The sequence below is a fragment of the Cydia pomonella genome, chromosome 7 (genome assembly GCF_033807575.1).
Source record: "Cydia pomonella isolate Wapato2018A chromosome 7, ilCydPomo1, whole genome shotgun sequence".
Classification (NCBI taxonomy): Eukaryota; Metazoa; Arthropoda; class Insecta; order Lepidoptera; family Tortricidae; genus Cydia; species Cydia pomonella.
In genome coordinates this window covers 9,707,408-9,734,429 of record NC_084709.1, presented here as the reverse complement: position 1 = coordinate 9,734,429, position 27,022 = coordinate 9,707,408, and the positions used below count along the sequence as shown (strand labels likewise).

The 27,022-nt window shown below is 34.0% G+C and overlaps 1 protein-coding gene across 3 annotated transcripts in view; it reads right to left on the bottom strand.

Moving 5' to 3' along the window:
* Positions 1 to 11,815, bottom strand: part of LOC133519782 (netrin receptor UNC5C-like) — a 172,736-nt gene extending 160,921 nt beyond the window's left edge. For 2 of the 3 annotated variants that reach the window (XM_061853872.1, XM_061853875.1), the window contains exon 1: positions 11,665 to 11,815. The gene's annotated coding sequence lies outside the window, so the exon portion shown is untranslated. The remainder of the gene's footprint in view (positions 1 to 11,664) is intronic. The other variant, XM_061853874.1, reaches the window with a different exon arrangement.
* Positions 11,816 to 27,022: the final 15,207 nt, after the last annotated feature.

The window sequence follows — 27,022 nt, the reverse complement described above, 5'->3', positions numbered from 1 at the left end:
TAATACACCTATTTTGTTAAATAATGAGCATTAAACACTATTCCGCAAACAATCATTAAATAAAAATCGTTACAGATAGCTTATAGTAACCATTTTTATTTCTAGAAACACAAGAATCCACATTACTTGCAGTCCAACGCATCTCGAATCTATAAGTTTCTACGAATCGTCGTTCGGAAATGTTAAATCGACCATTCCTCCATGGGTATTCTAACTAGCCAGTTCTTTCCAGCCTTCCTCGCCCCTCTCATTAAGACAGTTCTTACCTTAAACCGGAGATATGACGGGGCGGCTAAGGGGTCTTGTGAAGCTGGATATGCGTTTGGTTCCAATGGCTAATATATAGTTGTTTCGTTTGCGTTGTGCATAGTTATTAAACTCACGTCTAGGGGTCAATGCGCTCGATTGTTACAGCTACTGATATGCATTAGAGAATTTTATTAACATGCTGTCATTTGCAAATGTTATTCAAATTAGCTGTGCTTAAATTGAATGCTTAGCTTCTGGGTGGGCATTCTTTGGCATCTGAGTCATTAATAGTAATTGCTGGCTACCGGAAAATAATGCAGTCTTCCAACTATGTTCATAAAGATGCAAATTGTACGAGTTTTTTTTAAGTATAGAAGGTATAGACCGGTGAGTGATCGTCCCTTCTAGCCCTTTCCCTATTAACATTAAAAATGCGAATGTAACTCTGTCTGTTACCACTTCATGCATAAACCGCTGAACCAATTTACTAGATGAGGTGCTTATGATTTCGGGTCCTGGGGAAATACAGAATATTTTTTATCATGGAAATCATCATTCTACGTAGTAAAAGCAAAGAAAATTTGAAATAAAGTGGATTGTGACGCCATTTAACTTTGACCTTATTCTTTCACTGGTATGTGGTAAATTTGTTAAATATCAAAAAGTGGCGCCATCTAATAAATCAAAGGCCAAAGGTATGGCGGCATCGTTTCGAGCGATGGCGCCACAAACTAGCCGATGCCCGGTAAGATGGCACCACTTTTTGATATTTAACAAATATAACACATATCATTGAAAGAATAAGGATCAAAGTCAAATGTCGTGCTAATAGTTTTAATCATGTGTTGAAAGATGGCAGAAAATTTAATGTGGCTACAAAATTTTCTTTGACAATCCACTTCAGTTCAAATTCTCTTTGCTAAAAGTCACGGGCGATGCTAGTAATAATAATGAAAACTTATAGTATGATACTTTTTAAAGCATAGAATGGAATACAAGTATATTAGTCTGTAATAACAGTAGTCTACAGCAATTTAAATACGTCAAATATCTACAGCATAAGTCCAGAACTAGCCCGTGCATACAATATTTAGATGAAGCGAAATTGGATTAGTTCAGACGTATCAAAGAATGACTTTTGCAAATTCGTATCTGACCATAACTAATATTCAAAATGTAAACGGCGCTGGTACCATCGTATAAGGAATATTACATCGAAATTTTCGTCAGAAATAAACTAAGGAAATCCTTATAGGTACACTCAATATCTATGAGATATTGGCAATAGGAAGGCAAACCATTTTGAATGAGAAATATTTACCTATAAATGCTATAATTTAGTTTCCATTTGGAAATAATATTATTATATTAAAAGCTCTAGAATTTGAAATTTGTCTTACATTAGTCGATAATATTGGTCACATTGTAATTGGACATAAAACAAATTAAATTAATTGTTAAATTTCACTGCTGCTATTTATATTATGTTTATAAATATATAACCGTATACAGTGTGTAAATTCAATACTGGCGAAATTTAAAACGGTGGTTAGCATAGGACTTAAGAAGAATATTGAGATAAATGTTGCTCAAAATACTAAAAAATAATAACCATACAAAATAATTTGGCCCACAGTGTAAAGCAACACACAAGATACGAGATACGAGCTTTTAAAAGTAACTGTCATCACTTGTTGGCAGTTATTTATTTATTTTATCTCTCATAATGTTTGCAGTACATTGCTGCTCGGTATATTTAAAAAAAATAAGTACGGGGTCATAATGAAGTGTAACTTAAAAAAAAAACTTATTTAATGATTACACGGATATTTAAATTATATGTCTGGTTTAATTTGTCGCCCGTATTGGATTTACACATTTGTTTACATTACATATATGTAAACAATCTATCAACATAATAAGAATATTATAAAACCGCGAAAACAATAGTTACCTACTAAACTACAATTCAAGTTGATTTGCACTTGATTTAATAGCCCGATATCAGAGTTTCTTCTGGCCCATTAACAGCTCCAAAGCATTGCCCTACTTTAACCACAATTAGCTGTAGCTCGTGAACTAGCTCTTATAGCACTGCTATATGACGTAATGGCTCGTTAGACCGTTTAGAGGTTGCCCCGAGCAACAAGGACTACGGAGCGGTATTCAAATGCTAAATCCTAAATTTTTTGATTTGATTTCCTATTGATTGGACTAGCAGTGCATCTTGTTGGTTTTTATATAGATGAGCGCAAGTTACACTTCGAAACAGCCCACATATTAAAGCAAGTTAAAATTTTAAAATTCGAATATGGCTCCATCTCATGTGTTTATAGGGGTTTGGGTATCGTTTACCAATTTAAAGGCATGAGAAGACAGCAAATGACTTAACCCATCTGCTGTTTTAATTTGGCAAAAAATGTACCAAACATCCTGTATATAAAGACGCACGTATATTTACATAGCCGTCTACGAAAAGGAAATGTTGGAAAAGGAAGGATTTTAACTATGTAGGTATACTAATTGTGTAATTTATCACATGGGAATTCCGAAACCAAAAAGCCGATTATTTTACCTTTTTTTGTTGTTCTGTACATTAATGCCAGCAACCAAAGGCACAAATGTTGTTGATCTACAATATTATTATTTTCGGGTCATGTGCCAATACATGAACGTTTTTTTAAGATTCCACGCATTGATGTTAGTAACTGGAGTTGGAACTGCGTTTATTGATCAGAGTTCGATGCTCTATGTGCCTTGCATGTTAATAGTCGACACGATGTTTCTTTTGTGCAAACGAACCGACCGCTTTAACTTTATTCTATTCGCTACATGGACTAGCGGTATCAAGTAACAGTTTAAAATGCTTCAAAGTGAAAGATTTTTTTTTCCATTTCTAGACCATTTCCAATGCAGTTGCGACCCATTATAGTATGGGTATAGTATAAATACAAAACGCTTAGAATGCCTACTTTACCTGTTGGTAGTATCCCGGTCTACGATGCTGATCGTTTTGGATTCGAATCCCGATGGTGGACTAGTACTGTTGGCTTCTTAAGGGGGTCAATAGTCTTTTTTGTGTGATTTAATACACGTATGTATCTACATATCTATATCACACAGCCAACGATTGAAATACGTTAATATATAATTACTTAAGGTGCGTATAATATTCTTGGATAATAAAGTTCAAGGTCAGTTATAGTCTTTGAAGATTATAATTAGCTTCCAACATAACTTTAAGGTGTAATATCATATAACAATTAACAGGATCTATAACCGCTCATTTGTGCGCCTTTGTCTCATATTTCCATTACTAATTAAATGTTAAAGCTCCATACATGATCTTCTAGAATTTTGTAAAATAATCCTTTCACTTGCACCATATGGTTCAAAGCTAAGCAATAGGTTAAAGTGATCAGCGAGGTTGCGAAAGATATACTTTGATTTGCCGCGGGCAAAGTTTTTGTCCGTACGAGAAACGTGATAATAGTAGGATGATGCAAAAAATTGGGCCGTTCCGATTTTGTATTAAAAAGCGGGTTCCGTTACACGCTCGCTAAATTGTTTGTTATGGTTTGAAAATCCAAGAAGGTTATTTTTAGTAGGTATTTAAATGTTAAGAACCTACTAAAAATATACTATATTAAGATGCAGATTAGGTTACCTATAATCTAGTACATATTAATAAGTAAACCACTGATGTATGCAATAAATAGTGCATATTCGAGTATGGAAAAAAATGGGGTAAATTGTTTTACCAAAGCAAAAGATGTAAATAAAACGTGTTGTGCAATAAATGGTCGTATATAACGACTTCCCTAACGACCTCTAAAAAGTACGGAATGCTGCCTATATTTTTTGTTTGTTTTCGCATAACTTTTGAACAAATTTAACAAGAGCAATGAATCTTCTTATATTATGGTAGGGCGCGGCCTCAATGTCTGTTTGCGAGTTGTTATTATATTTAAGTTTTAGTGTTTATACGTATTGAACGGTTTAATCGTTTTTAAATATTAATATTATTATACTTCGTATCCAAATCCAAGACAACAAATATAATTTACTAGCAGCAGTACACGTTATCGTGCAGTCCAAGTCACACATTTTAGAGATTATAGTATTTAAAAAACAAGTTCGCGCTGTCCCTCTCACTCGCTACGCTGCGTTCCTGCTTCGACATCGCTCCTCCGGTACTCATTACATGTTTTTGTGTTAGTCCGAGTCACACGTATTTTCGCCAAAATAGTGTTCCTCTAAATATGTGTACCTAATTGTGTTTCGATTAATGTTTATTGTGCGCTGAATAAGAAGTATAGAATCAAAACATTATTTGAACTGCCGACCGCCGTACCCTCGAACGAAAAATTGATGTTTATTCAGCTCGGCAAGTCTAATCTCGTTTGCCATACTTACATGGCAGTTAAACTTTCAATTTGAAATTGTAGGTATATTCGTTTAGCGTAATAAACTTATTACCTAAGAAATCAAGTAAGTAATTTTTACGTTCATACGAAATCACTTACTACAACTACCTTCTTTTTTGAATAAATAAATTACGGAAAAAATAAGTATGGGGCTACAAATAGATTACAATTTGAACTTTAAATAATTGTAATACGTACTATTATAGTATTATTTACTAATATAATATTATTTAGATTTCATTTTATGATTGCATAAAATGCAATGTTCACTCACAATTTTTTTTTACGAGATGCTTTCGCGTACAGATTTAAATATACAAACCATATCTGAATAAAGTTAATATATACTAGGTAATCGTTTCACGAAAGCGGCTTTTACCATGTCCGATCTACCCTACCATATAATAAAACAGATAACAATGGTAATCCTTGCCGATTGGTAATAAGTGCCTATGAATGATAACAAAACGCGTCTTTATGCAAATGTACATACACAGTACCAAAAAGTTTAATGAGCGTCTTATGAGGATACCTATAGGTATAAATATACAGGAGTAATGTCAATCAATACACAATCTATAAGACATTGGAAGACTATTTAGTCTGACTGACAGTTTAAAGTGTTTAATGCCATTAATCGACGTATACAAACGGGACGTGCTATGCGTGCTCCGATACCGTGCGCCCCATGCCCCATATGAGGGCCATAGTGAATCTATCGTATGGATCATGACAGATTAGGTAGTAGGCTTTAATCGGACATCGCGGTATCGTCGAGTCTTGGGTCCAATCGATGTGGTCGTCTCCTAAATTTCATCATCAGTTAGTTACCCGCTTTGTTATTATTAGACAGCTTTGATTAACATAATATAATATAATTTTAAAATGAAATATATTATGGAAAGATATACTTGATTTGTGTAATATTGTGGACTCCGTCTAATAATAATTCTCCTTTCCGTGAGTACTTAGAAGCTTAGGTTTACTGTGCAACAAGATATTCATCAAACAGAAAATCGGTATTAACTGTGTTGATTAAAGTTTTAATGTAATTTTATAATGCACATTAATTAATAGTTCAAAATTAAAACACATATTAAATAAATATTTTCTTATAAATGAGATGTCGACATGGTACTATATTTGCCCCACTTTAATAGTGAAGAGGCTATCATTACTCCACAATCATTGTGTCGAGGGCTCCGCTTTCACAGCGTCGAGGTTATATTTGCCCCACTTTAATAGTGAAGAGGCTATCATTACTCCACAACCATTGTGTCGAGGGCTCCGCTTTCACAGCGTCGAAGCTATATTTGCCCCACTTTAATAGTGATGAGGCTATCATTACTCCACAATCATTGTGTCGAGAGCTCCGCTTTAACAGCGTTGAAGCTATATTTGCCCCACTTTAATAGTGATGAGGCTATCATTACTCCACAATCATTGTGTCGAGGGCTCCGCTTTAACAGCGTCGAAGCTATATTTGCCCCACTTTAATAGTGATGAGGCTATCATTACTCCACAACCATTGTGTCGAGGGCTCCGCTTTAACAGCGTCGAAGCTATATTTGCCCCACTTTAATAGTGAAGAGGCTATCATTTCTCCACAATCATTGTGTCGAGGGCTCCGCTTTAACAGCGTTGAAGCTATATTTGCCCCACTTTAATAGTGATGAGGCTATCATTACTCCACAACCATTGTGTCGAGGGCTCCGCTTTAACAGCGTCGAAGCTATAGTTGCCCCACTTTAATAGTGATGAGGCTATCATTACTCCACAATCACTGTGTCGAGGGCTCCGCTTTAACAGCGTTGAAGCTATATTTGCCCCACTTTAATAGTGATGAGGCTATCATTACTCCACAACCATTGTGTCGAGTGCTCCGCTTTCACAGCGTCGAAGCTATATTTGCCCCACTTTAATAGTGAAGAGGCTATCATTACTCCACAGTCATTGTGTCGAGGGCTCCGCTTGCACAGCGTTGAAGCCATATTTGCCCCACTTTAATAGTGAAGAGGCTATCATCACTCCACAATATTGTGTCGAGGGCTCCGCTTTCACAGCGTCGAGGCTATATGTACCCCACTTTAATAGTGAGGAGGCTATCATTACTCCACAATCATTGTGTCGAGGGCTCTGCTGTCGTAGTGTTGAGGCTAAGTTTGCCCCACGTCATAGTGAGGATGCTATAATAATTGTGTCTCCACAATAATTGTGTCAAGGGGTCCGCTGTCGCAGCTGTCGCAGTGACGAAGATATATGCCGCACTTTAGGTTATATGTACTCTACAATTCCACAATAATCGTATCGAGGCCTCCATTTCCGCAGCGTCGAGGCTATATGTGCTTCATTTTAAGTGTCGAGTTATAATGCTTCGGTCATTTGGTTCTTCGGTTGCTTTGCTCCTTTTGGTCGCTTCGCTCTTCGGTCGCTTCGCACTTCGGTCGCTACGCTCTTCGGTCACTTCGCTCTTCGGTCTACAGTCGGTCATTATACATATCTCAAAATGATATCGTCAAAGATATATAACGTTGCTCTACTATAACAGTGTTGATGCCAATGTAATGATTGAAGACTTTAATAGTATTGGAAGTAGCTTTACGCATGTAAATATAAGGGACTAAAGAGCAAAAATATTTAAGGTTGAGCTAAAGTTTACAGGACTTGTAAAAATAATGAAATATAAAGGAGGTTCTTGTTACGCTGAGGTAATTGAATAGGTGTTAATGCGGCCTAAAATACCTTAAACAAAATGTACGCAATGTCATTCATTTCCCTTACAGACAAAGAAATGCTGTATGTAAACAACATATAGGAAAAAATATATCTGTAAACCCTTTAACCCAAATTTATGATTCGTACTCATATCACGCTGTTATATACTCCTAATAACTTCAAACGTCAGCTTTGATATGCTGTCAAGAATATACCATATCAACGAGCCTAATGTAATAAATCCGGTACAATTTACTTACGGATTCTCAGCTCCAAACTTCAGGGGAACATCGCCGCATCAAACAAGAGCTGAACCGCCGTTGATGCACTATCCCGCGACGCGAAATAAGTGCTGTAAATTGTGCAACCATGCAACTAGAGTTATGCTACCACGTGTTGCAGTCGCTTGCGCTAAGTAGCTAGATTAATAATCGCAATAAAGGGTTGAAATCCTTTAACAATAACATTATTATTGTCTGAAATGTAAATGCTCGGGTTGTCATATTGTCTTGCTGTAAAAGAAAGCTTAAATAGTTTTCATTTTTCGTCGCAATGCACACTGTACAGTTTTATTGTAGGTAACGTTAAAAAATGTTACTCCTTAAAATGAATTACAAGTTACAAGTCATGCCAGATATTTTGTTCACAAATATATCATAACTCAACACATAATCTACCTAAGTTCCTTGCCACTTGTTAGCGTAGTAGCCATCATCGTTCAGATACGCATAAGCAGATGAGATTAGCTATTTAGTTATAAATAATATCATATTACTATTTCTTGATCTGTGGTAATAACTAAAATTAGTCCATCTATGTTTTCAAAGTGATAAGTTTCAAATACTTAATACCTACAGGATACTCTACTAGTAATTGTCCAGACTTAGTTTTAAAGTACTTACATATAGCCTTGATATTTATGGTAGCTTTACAATGAAGAAAATTCTCCTTTATCTACCTCACTCAAAGGCTATTTACCGAGGAAAGTATTGATTGCTGTATTCAAAATTAACTTTAAAGTGTCGTAACATAAAATTAGATTATATTTTAGGGTCAGTAACGCGCATGTAATATACCTCTGCAGTAGCGGGCATTCATAGGCTACGGTGATTGTTTACCATTAGGCGGGCCGTATGCTTGTTTGTCTCCGTTGTAATTACATCCAGAGAATGGTTGGTAAATTCTAAATTATACAAAATGGTTTGTTTATATGGTTACAGACAGAAAATGCCCATCTAAAACTTATTTAGAGCCAACTAAAGCTTGAAAACACATTTACACTTAATAGCGTCCTGGCTTGTAAATGACATAAAAATAGTTGTACCTTGTGAATATTTAGATATATACAACTTTATCAATATACTACAGTGAAATCAAAGAAAGTTTTATACTTTTTTAATATTAACGAAATGAAATACCAAGAGCAATTTCACTCCTTAATGCATGACGCTTATCATTATAATATTTTATTATGCTATACATACATTTTATATTTATACTATGTAGATACATAAACAATTATTTAAATTGGATATAAATTAATAACTTCTAGGTGGTACGTTGTTCTCTTTAGTCAAAATCAATAATATCAGTATGTTCGTAACATACTGATTTGATATCGATATTTTATTTTATTTTCGCATTCAGGATTTGAATTTAAATACATGGCTCTGAACATCTGCTAGTAAATTATATTTGTTGTCTTGGATTTGGATACGAAGTATAATTAATAATCAAACGAACTTACCTGTGAAGTTTGATTACAATTATGCGAGTATCCAAATCCAAGACAACAAAGACCCGCCCCCCATCCCCAAAAATGAAAATAAAATAGTCTCTGTTAATAACACAAAAATAACTCTGAAATAATGAGTACCGGAGGAGCGATGTCGAAGCAGGAACGCAGCGTAGCGAGTGAGAGGGACAGCGCGAACTTGTTTTTTAAATACTATAATCTCTAAAATGTGTGACTTGGACTGCACGATAACGTGTACTGCTGCTAGTAAATTATATTTGTTGTCTTGGATTTGGATACTCGCATAATTGTAATCAAACTTCACAGGTAAGTTCGTTTGATTATTAATTATATCGCACACACGCCCCCAATGTCGCCCCTTAAGATAATCTAGGGAGGCGTGCGCGGAGTCAAAGCCAATACGTAGAGGCCCTTTGGATACTAAATGGGTACATCGAGCGGATGCTGCCTCTGCCATCTCACAAAAATCGACCTAGTCAGTCAGAATAAGATCAATGAAGTTTTTAGGTACCTGTCAATATACGAAGACATAATTATATAACAGGTATAAAAGATAAATACATCAATAACTCGGGATCAAGACCAGGAACCTATCACACAAATAACGTCCTTTAGTTAATAAGTCTCTGATTATCCTAAAGAGATTTTTAAACCACATTTTAATTTTAAGTATTTATAAAGCCACTAATGTAAATTACATATTATTAAAGCTTACTCTTAAATAGTTCTGTAATTAATTACTTACTTCATAGATTGTAACCAATAATAATACAAAACAAAGTAAATGTATAACTACTAATAGTAAGTATAATTAAATATCTCCCTACTATAAGTAAGCTACCTATTCTCATAAACTTATTTACTGCAAAACGGATGTTATTATGACTAAACCATTGTCTTTAGAAAGCATACAATGACAATGTGTTTCATTCTTCACTACAAACTTTATAACCGTAATAAAACGTTTATAAATTATGAGTATTATTTCATAATTCACTATGAATTTTACAACTTGTAGTAAAGTTCCAGACATTATTATTACGCAATGCTTTACAAAGACAACTGGAAAAGGCATAAGCAACATAAGTACATTCTTTGTTACTAGAAGCTATGAAGCTGGTGGTAAATTAAGTAGGAAATTATGTCAAATAAAATTTAATACAGCAACATAAAACAATTAAACCTATAGGGTTTTAGTGAAAAGTAATTTTCCGTGCAGCCGTCATATGCTTTATAAACAGGTGGTTTAATGCATTATTATTTTTAATACTAATTGAATCCGTAGTCATTTATGCATAAAGTAATATAAGTATGAATTGCAGTATATCAGGGTTCGGCATACCGCCGCTCGCGGCCGCACGCGGATTATTCAACGTAATGTTGAGGATTTTCTACTTTTTACAGAAAATACCATTTCAATATCATGAAATCAATATATATGGTTATTTGATATTATGTACTTATAAAACTTATGATTTTTACTTGTAAGTACGACGTCAGAATACCCCTTCCCCCCTTAGTAATAAGGTAAATTTTACTTACGAATTTATCCCACTTTATTATTTGTCCACCGTTTGATTGCGTATATTTATTAACTAGTGGAAACTGTTTTGGCTTGTTCTATTAATATTAATTCATATTATGTAAGATTGTTAGCTGTTTGTTTCCCAAATAAATAAAAAATAAAATATTTTTTTACCACAACGATAAAAAAAAAAAAGATTAGTACCTATTTAAATACAACCTATGTAAAATAAAGATAAATACATCTCATAATATCGAAACAATATCGCTCACACTTAAATGCCAATTACCGTAGCATAGAACAATGCCTCATGCGCATGGGTGTTAATGTGTGACCAGACCGACCTAAATGTTTATGGCGTGAAGATAAACTGGTCACATAAAGGTTGTACGGCAGTAATTGTTCCTTTTATATCACTATTCTGTGTTTTAGTGAGGAAATAAAAATAAAGTAAGCGTTAAATATTTAATTGTTTATATCAAATAACCCAACGGTTGTTTTGGGTAGAGTTAAAAATAACAAAAACTTATAACAAAGTCACCAACTACACTTTTGAAAAAAATCTCTTTTCAGAGTTACCTAGATCTGTAAATTGGAAAACTGTATACTCATCCAATTTATGTTAATTAGAATATGTTACAGAAATTCCATCATCGCGCTAAAATGACAACAAATATTGTAGTGTGCACATTCACCTTTCTATCATTAACATTAAAATTCTAAAAAAAAAACAATATAAAATACAAAGAATAAGGAGCATACAAACAATACGTATAAACATATTTAAAGTAACATAAAAAGCAGCTCCTAGATAAAATTACCGATTTTTATATTGAATTCGTTCTTATCAATAAGTTAAACCAAAGCCATATCAGCCGTGTGTTTACAAGCCGGGACCCAAACCTGCAATCTATCAAGTCAAGGATATTGAATCGCTGCCAATACTATCAGAGTCAACGAACTCAAATTAGCGAAGAAAACAACACACTTACATTCACCAGTCAAAAAATCCTCGAATTATTAACCACATACACTATGTTAATATGACTAATATGAACAGAATTTCACAGCACTTGTCACGTACGAGTTGCAAGTTGGCTTCGAATCGCGAACGTGCCCAGAGCGGAACAGTTGAAAGACGACTGATCTTCTAAAGGTAGTGAGTACGGCGACTTTGCATTACTTACGCATGCGCGAGCCTTTAAGGAGTTAGATTTATAAGCCCTATGGCCTATGGACATACTAAGATTGAAATCAGGTATCGTCAGTAACCTTTGACAGAGGACACTTGAATTCCAGTCTTTAAACTTAGCAGGTTAATTAACTCTTTGTAAATATCTGCACAGTACATGAAACCAATAAGTTAGATCTAATCTCGAAAAACATGCTCATCTAATAATCCACGACAGGCCAATTCGAGTTTTGATTACTCGATCTGTTTCAGATATGACACTGATCTGTCAGTGTTAAAAGTGACATTTCTTCAACCAATAACGTCACTTTCGACACTGAAAGATTGGTATCATCTCGGAAACATATCGAATAATTAAAACTAGAATTGGTCTATATGTCTTGAGATAACGTCGGTGGAAAACAAGCGTGCAGCCAGGCTAATATTTAAGTACATACTTGCTAGCGTATAATGACTCTATATAAATTTTACCGCAGCAATAATCGCCTGGCTGCAGAAATCACATATCCGTCCGTTAACTAGTTAATGATGTTAGGATAAAACATCTTAATAGGAATTTAAGTACTGTAACGCAATGGAGAGAGGAAATCATTCTAGTTCTCTCATGGCTATGCTACATTTCTCCGATAGTAAAATATTGGCAATCATAATACGGAACCAATATCACAAAATCATTATTGACTACAAAATGTCTTTGTAGATATAAGGCACTTAGGCTAATGGTCTCTCACTGTTCGCTGATTGCAGATTGAGATTACCGACGTTAAAAAAAATACTGCCTGCCCACAAAATTCTACTTATTAAAATGCATGCTATAAATTAATAATTTTCTACTCATTAATAATTTTATATTAATTCATGAAAATCTCTTTTTTATTGAATTTAAGGTATACTCAATATAGGATGTTTTATTGGTACAGTATTACCGGGTGTTTTGTATTGTAAGTAAAAAGACCGGACAAGTGCGAGTCGGACTCGCCCACCGAGGGTTCCGTACATTTTAATACTTGTTATAGCGGCAACATAAATACATCATCTGTGAAAATTTCAACTGTCTAGCTATCACGGTTCATGAGATACAGCCTGGTGACAGACGGATAGACAGACAGACAGACGGACGGACAGCGGAGTCTTAGTAATAGGGTTCCATTTTACAATTTGGGTATGGAACCCTAAAAAAGGATTTTGGCTTTAAGAAAGTTATAATGCAGCTATATCATGCCACAAGTAACATTGCCAAAATTCCAAGCCAAACAGACCAAATGTACTGCAAACATTATTCAGACACCTCTCAGACTCTCAGCCTTCAGACAAGTAAACAAGGTGCTTGCTAGCACTGAACAGAACCGACGCTTAAAATGTACAAAGATGGGCATTCATTGCGAATATATATGAAAGTGGGGTTGTACGAGTAGATGTTACTTTAAATGCAGTTTTCTGCTCATGACAAGTGTCAATATTATCGCCGGGAAACATGGTAATGGCGACGACACACATGTATAAAAAAACGGAACTGAAAAATATTATTATTACTATTTCTCTTTGGTGTAATATGTCTTGCCAAGTAAAAGTAATAGTCCGTTTACTGCATTATAAAAATTATACTCGTATGTACTAGAGGTACCTTTGAATATACAGGTTGTTTATTTAGTCACCTGCAATAATTTACCGGGTGAATATATAGTAGATTATACTGAGCAACTTTTACCGTGAGACCAACCCAGAAATCGCGAAAAAATTTTTTGCTGTTTCATACATTTTGGCTATCTGACATAGACATTTTCTATTTTTTGTGAATGGTGACTAAATAAACACTGTGACTCATTTACTGATATAAAAAAGCTAATAATAGAGGATCCGTACCTTTGTGACATTTGACACAAAAGAACTAATTTAGTTGGCTGCGTAATGAATGGCAGCCTTATCCAAGCTCATTTTATTCGTTATTTGCCCAACGATTCTTTTGAATCTTGAATGGCGGTCTTTATCGCCCGTTATTTAATGCTTCGCCGCTCTCCAAAGAGTCGCGAACTCCCGTAGGAAGCCATTTCAGTTGCTAAAAGTAGAGTTAAAGTAGCTAATACAGCTCTCCCATTCGTACTTGTTGAGTAATTTGTAAAGAAATGTCACGGATAGTTGAGAGAGCGAACCGTGAGGTCTGAAGGAAATTATTTGGCTGCCGATCGGTAGACTGTAAAAAATGAGTTATTCGGTAAAAAGATATATTTCGATTAGAAAAAGAGAAATTTCGAGTTTCGTAATCCGCATTCAATTGAATAATTATTTTTGATAACACCGGTCTTACTAAACTCAATTATATTTTTTAAGTTAGAAAAAAAACACCTGTTCCGTAAATGTGAATAAATGGCTACTTTCTAAAAAGCCCTTTGTAATGTACCTAACAGGAAAAATCATCAGAATGATAAAAACAGCGTGGTCAAGCGTGAATAAAATAAAACTCTGTGTTCTGTAACCGTCATTGACATATCAAGAACGATCACTATTTATGTATCCCTTATTGCTTTTGTTACTTTAAATTGTGTATGTTTGAAAGTTTGACATATAATGTTACCGATTTTCAGCTACATGATATTTTGATAATTAGCTAAAGCTGGATATTGCAGATTAAAGAAATTAAATGTTCCGAAATTCAAAAAGATACTATAACACAAAAATATCTCTAAATCCTTATAGATGGTTTTTCACCAAACCAGCACGTATAGGCTTGAACTTCAAAATCTGATAAGAAAGTTGCATTTTATCCACATGTGTGGCAAAGTAATCTGTTGCAAATTTTGAGTTGTTTGCTCATGGCTGATAAAATTGACTTTTAAGTGATGCCTTTGAATGATAAATACTTAATAAAGTTCATTTGAATTTGATTTGTAGCGTTTTGCAGTTAGTTTTTTCCTCGCGTTGGGGTGTGGCTGTTTGCTCCAGAGTGAAACAAAAATTTTCACCACACCAACTTTTGTTCAACTCTTGAATCTCTCGCAACGATCTAGAATTTACTTTACGAACCGTTCGCTACGCTCTTGGTTCAATTTTGGAATCTTTCGCTTGCTTGGATATCAATTTTAGCACGAGGGGTTGAACAACAAATAACTATTCTTATAATTTAGGGCCGATTGCACTAAGCCGTCTGTCAGTAAGTGAAATCAAAGATTGTTACAATTTGCTTGCATGATAAACTTCCGTTTTATTATCATCCGTGCTAACTTGGGCAAAATTGCTTCCGTATCCTTCCTGTTCAGCTGTACACTTACAGGTCACATTTTGTAATCGATTCTCGTGAATTAATAATAAATCGTGAATATTTTTATTACAAGGATCTATAATTAAGTATATAGCTTTTTGATCTATTCTACTTTTAGGATTCTTTTTTTCAAAGTGGCGGAACCATAAGCGATTGCAAGGTCTACAGCTCACAGAATCACTAGGGCCAACATTCACAAATAATATTGGGGGACTCTAAAAATTAAACCACAAAAACTTGTAAGCACTCGTTAGAAACGGAGCGGACAAAAACTGAATAAGTTGGAGTTACTGACCGCGAAATCACGTTATCGAATGTAAACTGACAAAAAATGTATCTAACGCATTATTATACTGTCACAGTATGTGGTTTCCATTAACTGAGCTACGATGTATAGGTGGATTGAAATGTAGGTTATGAAGTTACGTTAATGAAGGTAGCTAAAACGTGTTACGTGTTAACCAAAAGCTATCTCAATAAACCGTTTATGTCGTCCTGTTGTCCACCTTTCTTACTATAACTAATTATGTATAAATATTCATAGTAGTGATATTGAGAGTGATAACTGATAGTAGTAATAAAGTTATTTTCCTTTAATATAAGATGTAGAAAATTTTTTAGACATATCTAGCTTTGACTTTTACTAGAAATTAAGTAAATACATATTTAGTTTATACGAACATAAATAATAGACTGAAGTTATATTATGTAAGTTAGCTAATAGTTCTAAATATGAAAATTTGTATTGACATGTAAAACTATGTTTTATAAAGGAATAAATGAATGAATGAATGAATGAAACTGTGATAAATGCCATTATTTTTAACCAATAATAGAAAAGCGGACAAGTGCGAGTCAGGCTCGCCCACCGAGGATTCCGCGCATAATTTAACCATTTTTTTGTTACAAATTTGCCCTTGGCATATTTCATAGTTCTAGGTCAACGGGAAGTACCTTATACCTTTTGATTCCCTTTTTTGTGGCATAAACGGCCGTATTCTTTTTTTACGTTAACTTAGAAGTTTCATTTTCAGCTTCAAGGACTTGTGGATTGAGTATATGGTTTTAATTTCAACTCGATACCTCCACGCGTTCCCAGGATAAAAGGTCTTGACAGACGGACGGACGGACAACAAAGTTCCGTTTTTTCCTTTTGAGGCACGGAACCCTAAAAAATATTAAAGCAGTTATAAAGTGAATGAACCGACAGAGGTATGCCCTGGACTCCGTAATCCCCATTACCTTTTAGAAACATTTGAATCTACACGTTTGTACTCGTATTATACTATGTAACTCCACAGTCGGTCTGCAAGCAATTGAGAATTAAATGATCCAATAAATACCACGTTGCCTAAACAAACACCTGAATGTAAGTCTTAGTTTTATTGTACCATTCTCCGATGCTGATAAACATCGGTTGATATCCACTGACAATCCAATTGCTCTAAACAACTCGTAGACTATGGAACTATGTGTGTATATCATTTATAATTGAGAGAAAGATTTACGATGCATTCCGCTATCTTGTATCAGTTTGTGTTCGTAATGCCTTGTTGATAGAGGAAATGCATGTAATTGATCGTTATATTTATGATAGAACAGGCACATCGTATATAAAGCTGTCTGATGAAGTACCTAGATAAGTAAGTTGGCAAGTTGGTGCTTACCGATATAGTGACTACCAGTTTTGGAGACTGACTATTAGCTTGCGGTTATAATTTATATTATGAACCTGTATCTCATACTGAACTGAACTAAACTGTATATTTCTGTCCGTTCATTTGGTACCTGAATTAAAATTGACGTACTAATTAACGTGTTGTAGTGAATATACGAAATGACATGACATGTCTCGTAAAGGATTCACGTACACAAAATATCCCTTGGAGTGGTAGGCCGTTGACTCCCGACCGATTATGTCATTTAAATATCAAATTTAATTAATCAAAATAAAATCATAATTCCATTAACTCAAAAACCACATATGCCACTTGAAGAGTTAGCTCGCAAAGCTTATTCTTGGTCACCCTGTAGTTCAAATAAATAAGAATTGCCAGCCTTATTAGAAATACCTATCGACAATAGAGACTAATTGACCAAATATCTAAGAATATCTATGATTTAAAAATGTTTTTCTCATGCATATAAATCCTTTGTTATTTCTAGAGAAAACCTTGTACTTGTAATTTATTTATCAGGTATTAGTAAATAATGCCGGGCCAAGCCCACTTTGACTACCTTTGTCTCTTATTCTTTCCAAAGAGATGTTACCCGAACGATTCATTAATAACACAGTTATTATCAGCATTAAGACGTACAACAAACTGGGGCATATTTTCCCATCCTATCAATCAATCAAGTGTCAAGCTGGTCGTGTATTGATAAAAAAACATAATTTTAAATAACAATGACAGTAATTGCCTTTTATTGTGTTAATGATAAGGCTTAATAAAATGAATGATCATGTTATGAGACGTATGTTAAATCTGCATGCGACAATGTTGCCAGGACCATGATTTATTTTTGTCATAAGAATATAAATGCATTTTAATATGTAAACTTTTACTTGTGTAATCATGCCGTCATTGTTTTCTTACAATTTATTCGACAAATTCAAAGGGAAGAAACATTGTAGATATTTATATTAATTCTCGTTACTAACTGTCAGTTAAGATAAGCTTTCAAAACAAAATACTTAGTTGGCGAAAATCCACAAAAAATAGCGATTTATTTTATTTATTTAACATGCAACTTAATGTCAAATATTAAAAAATAGGACCACACATAATACAGACGATGTTTACCTAAAGGTCATGTAAACATTTTTTCATGTGTACATATAACGAACACAAAAGTTACCTGAGTAGTGGTGAACTGAATTAGATGCCACTTATTAAATAAAAAGTGACCCCGGCCTCCGCCACTGCAGGACATCGTCACTTTTTCTTTAGATATTACAATATCTAAAGAAAAAGTGACGATTTCCCACAACTGTGTGACTACCCTATTTATTGTAGTACAGTGACTACTTAAAAAAAAACACAAATCAAAATATATGATAAAATATTTTGATTTTTTCCGAAAGTTGATTAGTGGTGTTTTATCATTCTAGCTCTTGCGCTGGCAATATATTCTAAAATAAAAAACGAGAAATAAAGAATAATCGGAATAAGGCAACACTGTCACCTCAAGTGTGACCCGCATGGGGTGCGAGGGGCATTTACCATTGTCATCGACTATTAGCCCCGTAATCATTCTAAATGATACCGTCTTTACGGGGAGTGATCTCCAGTTTTATGGGAAAAACGTGTTCTTTTGTTTCTATTTATAAACACTATGTATGTAGTTAGAAGAATAAAAAATAGAAAGTCAATTACTTTTCTATCGACTTCAAAAATGTTGAATGTATGTTCAATATATAATAAATAACATGTACCTATTGTGTCCTTTGCATGTGTATTTTATATTACTTTAACATTACCTACATCTCAATATTATTATAAATGAAGGCTACATTATCATACAACAAATGCATTCGTTTTCGGATTTTAAATTCATAACGAATGATCATAGTGCGCACGCGCCGCCCTGGACTTCAAACAAACCGACATCATCGGAGCAAAGAGTAGTATGCTATGTAGAATCCACTAAAAGATTTGTAGTGGTAAGTAGTTAGATATTCGAAAAGAATGTCATTCCCCTAGTTTATTTCAGTGTTTTTTTTTATATATTTATTTTGATGTGGCGTCGTGTGGTACAGCTGAGAGCCAAAAACTTTGCTAACAATTCTAGTAGACAGCATCGCAATCCAGACCATATTATTGACATTTATGTTAATCTACATCTACACACAGCTTATCATGTCACAGATGTCATCATTTACAACTCTCAATTAGGTAATAGATGCAACCGATGACCTAAAAGTTTATTATTGGAACATTAACTTGAACGATTATATAAAATGAGAAATGAGTTCCATTGTGAGATTTTGTTGTTGTTGTGTTGCTTTTAGTTGGTATTCATATTCTTCAGCTCGGACCAAACATCAGCGTAATGAAGAGATAAAGGTCGGGAGAAAATATCTTTGTACACTTAATTTTATATTATAAACAAACGATTTACATAATTAAGTAACGATGAAAATATCTATTATATATAAAAAAAACTGCGCCTTTCAAACAGAATTCCTCCTAATGCTAAGTTCCTAATACTGGTTTTATGAATAGCGATGACATGTCGCTTCTGTTGCAGTTAATCTTTGAAAGTGACCACACAGTGGTGTTACGTATAGCGGACGTTAGTCTATCATATTAATAAAACATGGCCGTTGAAGGAAAATCTTGATTAAATAATTACTTTCTTACTTTCTAAGGTTACTTAAACTAAGGAACGTGACGAAAATTATTTTTCATTGTTTGTCTGGAGTACAGTCGAGTTGATAAATATGTATATATTTTTTTACCTTATTACAATGTGTTAAAATAAAGAAATGTATAGATGGGTAAATAAGTATGAATTCTCTTATAGAATGTATGATATACCTAAAACAGCAAAAAGCTCTAAGTTAGTTTATAACTTATGTCTAAGTTTTAATATTATTAAGAAAAATTGCCATACACTACGAGGGTGCCATGTGGTCCTATTAATTATTGTATTAACTACTTACTTAACATGGTTTGCAATAAACGTTTATTAGTATTATTACATTATACAAAAAAACTTCATCCGCTTCGATCATTTCTAACAAGTAGTTTTCTTCTGACCAGCCTACCAACATTTCCAGAACATATACCTTATCTAAATCTGTAGCAACAACGCCAAGGCTGAGCATTTTCCTTTAAACTAGCAACAAATAAGGCTTCCCTAACACGGAGAATTACCCCCGAACAATTACTGTCCCAAGACTTTACTCATTAATACATTAAACACACATTAAGACGTGGTTGTACACAAAGCTGCTATTTGCATTGTCAACCCGTCCCTTATAAACAGGGCATAATTTGATCCGTTCGGGTTGCCTGTGTTTTGAGGGAATCAGAAAATGGTGGGGTAGGGGAGATTGGAATAATTGTTTGGGTTTGTATTGTGTTTTATTTTTGTTCTATTTATTGGTTTTTCTCTCCGGTAGCAGCTTTCAATTTTCCAGATACTGAAATTCGAGATTATTTAACAGTTCTGCAAAGTAAAATACGATACCGACGAATATTTTATTATTATATTCAAATACAGCTATCAAAAATCTTTGCCATCGTAGATTATATATAGGTATAACTATTATACATATATTGTCAGGTTAAGTTTGATTAATAAGCTCTTTTAGAGGGGGCATAATGCGAGGAAATGAGAAGGAAACAAAAGATATGTCACGCCGCCCGAAACTTGCGACGAAAGATTTGGCCATTGCGCGGGTTTTTACCTTTTGTCGCAATAGCTCAGAAAATATACATCTGTTTAATATTTTGTTCGTTGATCCCTCGGCTGTATCACTAGCTATTTTATACTAAAATATACCGTATGATATACAAAGTAAACAATACAGAACTGAAAAATAATTAAAATTAGACATGTTTTTGTGATTTGTTTATATTGAGACAATTTTAACATTTTTAAGGTTTTGGTTGGATTTTGTCCCTGCAAACATACTCTAGTTTCCAATAGATTTTTTCATGACATTGATATTTTGCCTTCGATTAAAATGTGTGAAAATTCAATATAAAAACCACAATTTGTACGTTAGCTTCCTTTTAATACCTCCTCCTCCTTGCATCGGCTTCCTCATCACTGAGGGTCGTGGCGACTGCTAGGGAACAGCTTCTCTTTGACAATTTGCCGCCACCTCTTTCTGTCTGTCGCCGATCGTAGGGCACCGTGACTCGTCAGATCAAGGGCTGACCGAATTTGGTCTGTCCACCTCATTGGGCTCTTTCGTCTCGGCTTATTGCCTTCGAAGTTACCACCTCTTAATACAGGAATTTTTTTTTATTGAGTACCTAAGCTCTGAGATATCTCGATTGTTATAGCTTTTTTTTATATAATTTTATACCTAACAGTAAATAATGATGAACTGAATGACGAGCAAACGCTTTATACTTTAATTAACGATGCATTATATTTAATTCATGCCCAGATACAACAAATGAACTTGTCTGATTTCAGGGAATATTACATCGAAACAAATAAAGTAACTATTAATTATCTTTAGTGAGCATCTTCTTACATCTTGTAACTTACAAAACTGTAGAAAAAAAAACAAAAGCGCGGCAATGACAAATGCGACCACAGACAAAGGTACTTTTTTGATCACGCCACCCACACAATAAAAAAAACTCCAGTTACATAAATTGCCTTTAATAAGCATAAACTCTAACCCAAAATTAGCAACACTTTTTTCCCATATAGATACGCTTCCTTTGATGTTTTCATAGAACACCTACTCGTATCTTTACCGCAGGCTAATATTTCAATTTGAACCGTATTTCCAAGTTCATTGAGTATATAGTACAAAATCATACTTGCCATAGTGAAAATCTTTCCAAATATACAGGAATACATCGCAATATCTTGCCATTGAAATTTAATTCTTAATTGTATCACCATAAGGTGCATTTATAAAATATTTGTTTCCATAGAAAAAGCAAAGGCGGCAAATACTTTACACTCGAGGCGGTGTAGCACAACTTATTGTCCGTGACAAATGTGCTTTGTGAGATACCTCTTGGGTTTAGAAATGTGGCAAATCCTATTATTTTATCGCAGACAGTAGTTTATGATGATTTATGAGGGTAGTAAATTTAATGAGATTTTAATGTAGAATCGCTCAGCGATAATTAAAAGAATGCACATAAGATTTTTTGGATGTCAAAATCTTTTAAAGTACCTATTGTTATTGTGTTTTTTGCAGCATTCTTGACATAAAAAATAGTAGTAGGCAAAATCAGGCAAATGTAATGCCCTGCCCACTACGGTACCCCTAGTGTAAATATTTTCGACAGCGAAACGTGACGTACGCGTTTGCGTTAAGTGTCATTTTGTATGAGATTTTTGACTTTCCAAAACGTCCCGCTTGGCGCGCTGTTCAAAAACCCATACAAAATGAGACTTAACGCAAACGCGTACGTCACGTTTCGCTATCGACTAAATTTACACTAGGGGTACTGGAGTATAGTAGAGTTGACAGAAACGTAAATAGTCAAAAAAAAACCCATTTGCATCGCAATAAGTTTATGAGTGTCATTATAATAATAATGTAATCGTATTTGCATAATCTTACATATCCTACAAATCAAAACGTAACTTCACACTATAAAGTGAAAGTTTCTTAATCGGGTACCGAATAACATATTGAACATGGAAAAAACTCTTTCAACAGAAACATGTCCATAGGAAATGTTAAACAAACGGACGGTGTTAAGACAAATCGTTGCTATGTCGGAATATATGTAACAATACAGTTCCTATGTTGTATGTTAATAGAAAGACGTACAGACAAATGTAAGGGCACTTTATTTAAATAGGTCAGTCGAATCATATCTCTGCTTTCTAGTGGAGATAGGTTTACAGCAGGTTTACCACGACTGGGTGTAAAAATACGAGTATTTGGTGACCGATAACTTTTTTAAAATCTACCTATACTATTACTGTGTTATTAAGTAGAGAATTACAGAAGACTTAAAAATTACATAAGATATTTTTTTACATTTTATGTATATTAACCACAGCTTAGCCCCTTTGTTATCGATTTACATTTTTTTTAATGAAACTTAAAAATGTATATGTCTGCCACATTGCTAAATATCTCGAGAACCACTTAAGCTATCGATTTGAAATTTGGAATAGTTATGAACAACGCTAACCCGGATACATTGAAAGTATTATTTTTTATTATTAACTATGGAAAATGCCTAATATAAAGGGGACAACATTTCAAAGTCTAGTGACTAGGTCAAGTGGGGTATCATTTGAAAGAGATCAAATTGTACATTCCAAAACTATTTTTTCTTTTTTTTTCATAGTGAAAATAAAATGATTTATGAAGGAAAATGCGAAGAAAAAAACCAATGCAAACCCCCCCCCCCCCCCCCCCCCCCCTTATCTCCAAAGTTTACCGAAGAAAAACTATGAAATTTTTACATAATATTGTCATTACTATAAACTTTACAGGAAAAATATAATCAGACCTCTATCTTGATAACTTTTTTTTTATTAACAAAAAACATTTCCGAATTTAGTTTGCAATTTAACCAACTTTACGCGTGTTTATTACATTAAAGGCACTATGAGATAACACTAAAGGCACCCTTTTTCAAATAAAAGAACAATTTTTGGAATCGGTTCACATGATAGAGAATTATCCTCGAAAAACCGACATACATGCATTACATGGCGCAAATTAGTTAGACCGATAGGTGGCGCTGTACACAATACTTAGTATATGTAGGTATTTCTGATCAAAAGTCTTTCGCCTTTGTAGTTACACAAGATAATTCAAAGTTTGTACGGACGGAACCCTCGGTGCGCGAGTAAATCGAACTCGCACTTGACCGGTTTTTTTTAAATGAAACTTTTATCAATTTGTGTGAAATTAATTTTTCGCTCCTAACTATTATTTTCACTTTTCGTTTATTTCTAAGTTTAACTAAGCATTCAAATTTGAACCTATTAATCGCCTACAATTTAGCTAATCTGTATATCTTAAATCTCTGTGACATAGTTAAGCCACCTTTGCTTTAGCGTTATTTTAATTCTCTCATACATATTTAGAACCCACGCCGCGTGACTCACGAACATATGACATTTTGAATTATGTCATACAACTCTCTGTCTAGCTTATTTTTATTATTTAAAGGTATCTATTACTTAGACAATTTAAAACTGTGGGTAAGTATAAGATAAAGTAACTAATGACATAATGATGTAATTCGTTGAAACACTGGAAACGACTGATGAACAGTTTGAAAAATATTTTATTAAGAATCGGCTTGATTATAAAAACAATGATGGTTTTTAAAATATGTTGCTGCTTCGGTCTTTTGTTGAAAACATTTGCAATATTAAAAACTTCTTTAATTACCCATCATTAATTCATCATTCGACATTTGTATATTTTTTTACAAAAAAAATATCAAGCAGAATTGTATCTGCGAACGATGCTAATATGCTTAGAATAAATTTTAAAGTGGAAAAATGTACTGTTTTGGGTGACACTTGAACTCACGACCACTGGATCACTAGCCCAGTGATCTGCCATCTGAGCTACCAAGACCTCATCCATGGACAGCAAATATTTCCGCCATATGGGACTTTAGTGAGGCACCCTAGCGACATCTACTGTAAGACGTTACCCTTCTTAAATGGCTACCGGAGTTCCAAGTCATATAGGAAATTCACCAGATCCCACACTACATTAATTAATTTTTTCACTTTTAAATTAGTGCGAACTACGAACACTACGGTCTCCTTTGCTTCGCTTTTAAATGTTATTTGCAAATAAATATAAGGTTATCGGTACCATTAAATTCTATTATCTAGAGGTACCTACCAATCACATCGTTAAAAGAAGTTATGTCTTTCAGTCGAATGTAAGCCGTCGTAATTAAAATAAATTAACGCATTTTCTTACAATTCTCATTTCACCACACTCTCGTTAAGTCCCATTAAGTCTTTTAACACATTATATTCGGGTGACGTCATCACCAAAAATCGTTAAAAGTTGGGTAATCGATCACCATTGTTAAAGGGATCTGTTCACATTCTTTATAGGTTTTCGCGCTTGAGTCTAAATGAGGGGAATCTAAATGGCCACGTGACCGTCTAGACCAGCGGTTGAACAAAAATGGGTTTCGATAATATTAAAGTTTTTTCTTTTTTGATATGTCATTGGGAGTATGTTAAATAATACTTTGGTAAAAAGTTAGAAATTTTAAGGTTGAGCTTTCGGTTATATTTAAATATTTTAATATTTGCTAATAACTAAGTAAATATAGAATTAAAGTTACAGAAAACTTTAGCATATCGAATAACACTTCAATTTATGTACAATTTTCAGTTTTTAGAAATCTGGAACAGCTGCTTTCTGGTAAACGTAAAAACACGAGTTATTTTGTAAATATAGAATTAGAGTTGCTGATATTGCAAAATTACGATATTATCGATCAACTTAGTATTCTAGTAAAAAGTTAGACATGTAGACAATGTGCTTGTCTAGATATTGATTTCAGGTTAAGCAGTATAGCTAATATTGAATTAAAGTTTGTAGAGTTAATAATAATCGATCATCAACAATGATCTCAGTTACTAAACAAAAATTTAGAAATATAAAATCACGGCGACACTCATTACTGATATGTATGCATTCCTTGCTTATATAAATACGTTAAGTTTCAAACGCGCGGCAAGTTTGCGCGCGCCGCGCGCTGTGACAGGAGGCAGCGAACAACGGTAGTGGGGAGCGGGGTGCCCTTGACTGCGTTTACGGTCCATCAAAAAAATTCCTAAAGCGTGTTTTAAATTAATAGCAATAGAAAATTGTTATTTTGTTGTTACTATAATAGGTATTGCCCGCGGTTACGTTCACGTAGAATTCGTTATCGCGTTACATGAATATTATTTATTTATTTAAACTTTATTGCACAAACAAAAAAAACACAAATGGCGGACTTAATGCCAAAAGGCATTCTCTACCAGTCAACCATTGGGTCAAATAGAGACAAAAAAAACACATTCTCATACAGATGACCACCCTTCCTTGTACCATTTTAAAAGCCAGTTGCAGCTTTTCTTTCCCGATTTTTTTCAGATGTTTGGACTTGGTATTTTCCTCGCGATAGTTATTTGTTTTAAGGGGAATGTTGTTGTTAACCGTTAATGCTAATATTGATAAACGATAGTTATATAGAGATACGTTATAAGGTATATGCACCCTCATGTTATTTATTTCTGATAAGAAATAAATGTAAGACAAAATTCACAGTGATACATTTCAAGTAGGTTGCCTTGTAAGATTGCGTACGGATAGTTTTTTTGTTTGTTATTTCATCGTATGATATATCAAATGAAAGCTTATTTGAAAGTTGCCGTATTAAAAAAAGTTGGTCCAGTTAATGGTCGCCTAGATTAACCAATTTTTATATAAAATGTAGGCAACCATGGACTGGACCAACTTGTTAAAAAGGCAACCTAGTACAGTTAGTAATATATTACCTGGGCGACCGAGCTTTGCTCGGTTATAACTATTTATTGTAATATGGTGGTGATAATCTACATAAACTTAAAAAGTAAAATGTGAACTGACAATTATTATTATTTACAATCGATTTTAACCTTACAGCACTTGTCACAGAGTAACACCATCTATTGTCGATTTCTCTTATTACATAGGCCTTTTTTTTTTACTAAATTAAACTTGTGTAAAACAATAAAATTAAAAAATTATATATAAACTTGAACATATAAAAAAAAAACAAAAGTTAGTCACCGGGCGAGATTCGAACCCGTAACACTCGTTTAGCAGTCCGCGTCTTAACCCGCTGGACCAGACGGACACTGGCCGGCAACACGAAATTAGTGACCATATTCTGCGTCGAAAGAAAAACACATGAAAACTCGAAAACACGCGTTTTCCCAAACATAAGACTAATCTAGATAGATTGTATACCCCCAAAAACCCCTATATACCAAATTTCAGCGAAATCGTTAGAGCCGTTTCCGAGATCACAGAAATATATATATATATATATATATATAATATATATATATATATATATACATACAAGAATTGCTCGTTTAAAGGTATAAGATAAAATAACTTTTCTTTTGATATATCATGTGACGTTTTCGTTTACACACTAAAAGCACAGTGTAAAAAGTAACAGTGGGCCGACGCCTTTGATGTTTGCGTAAATGC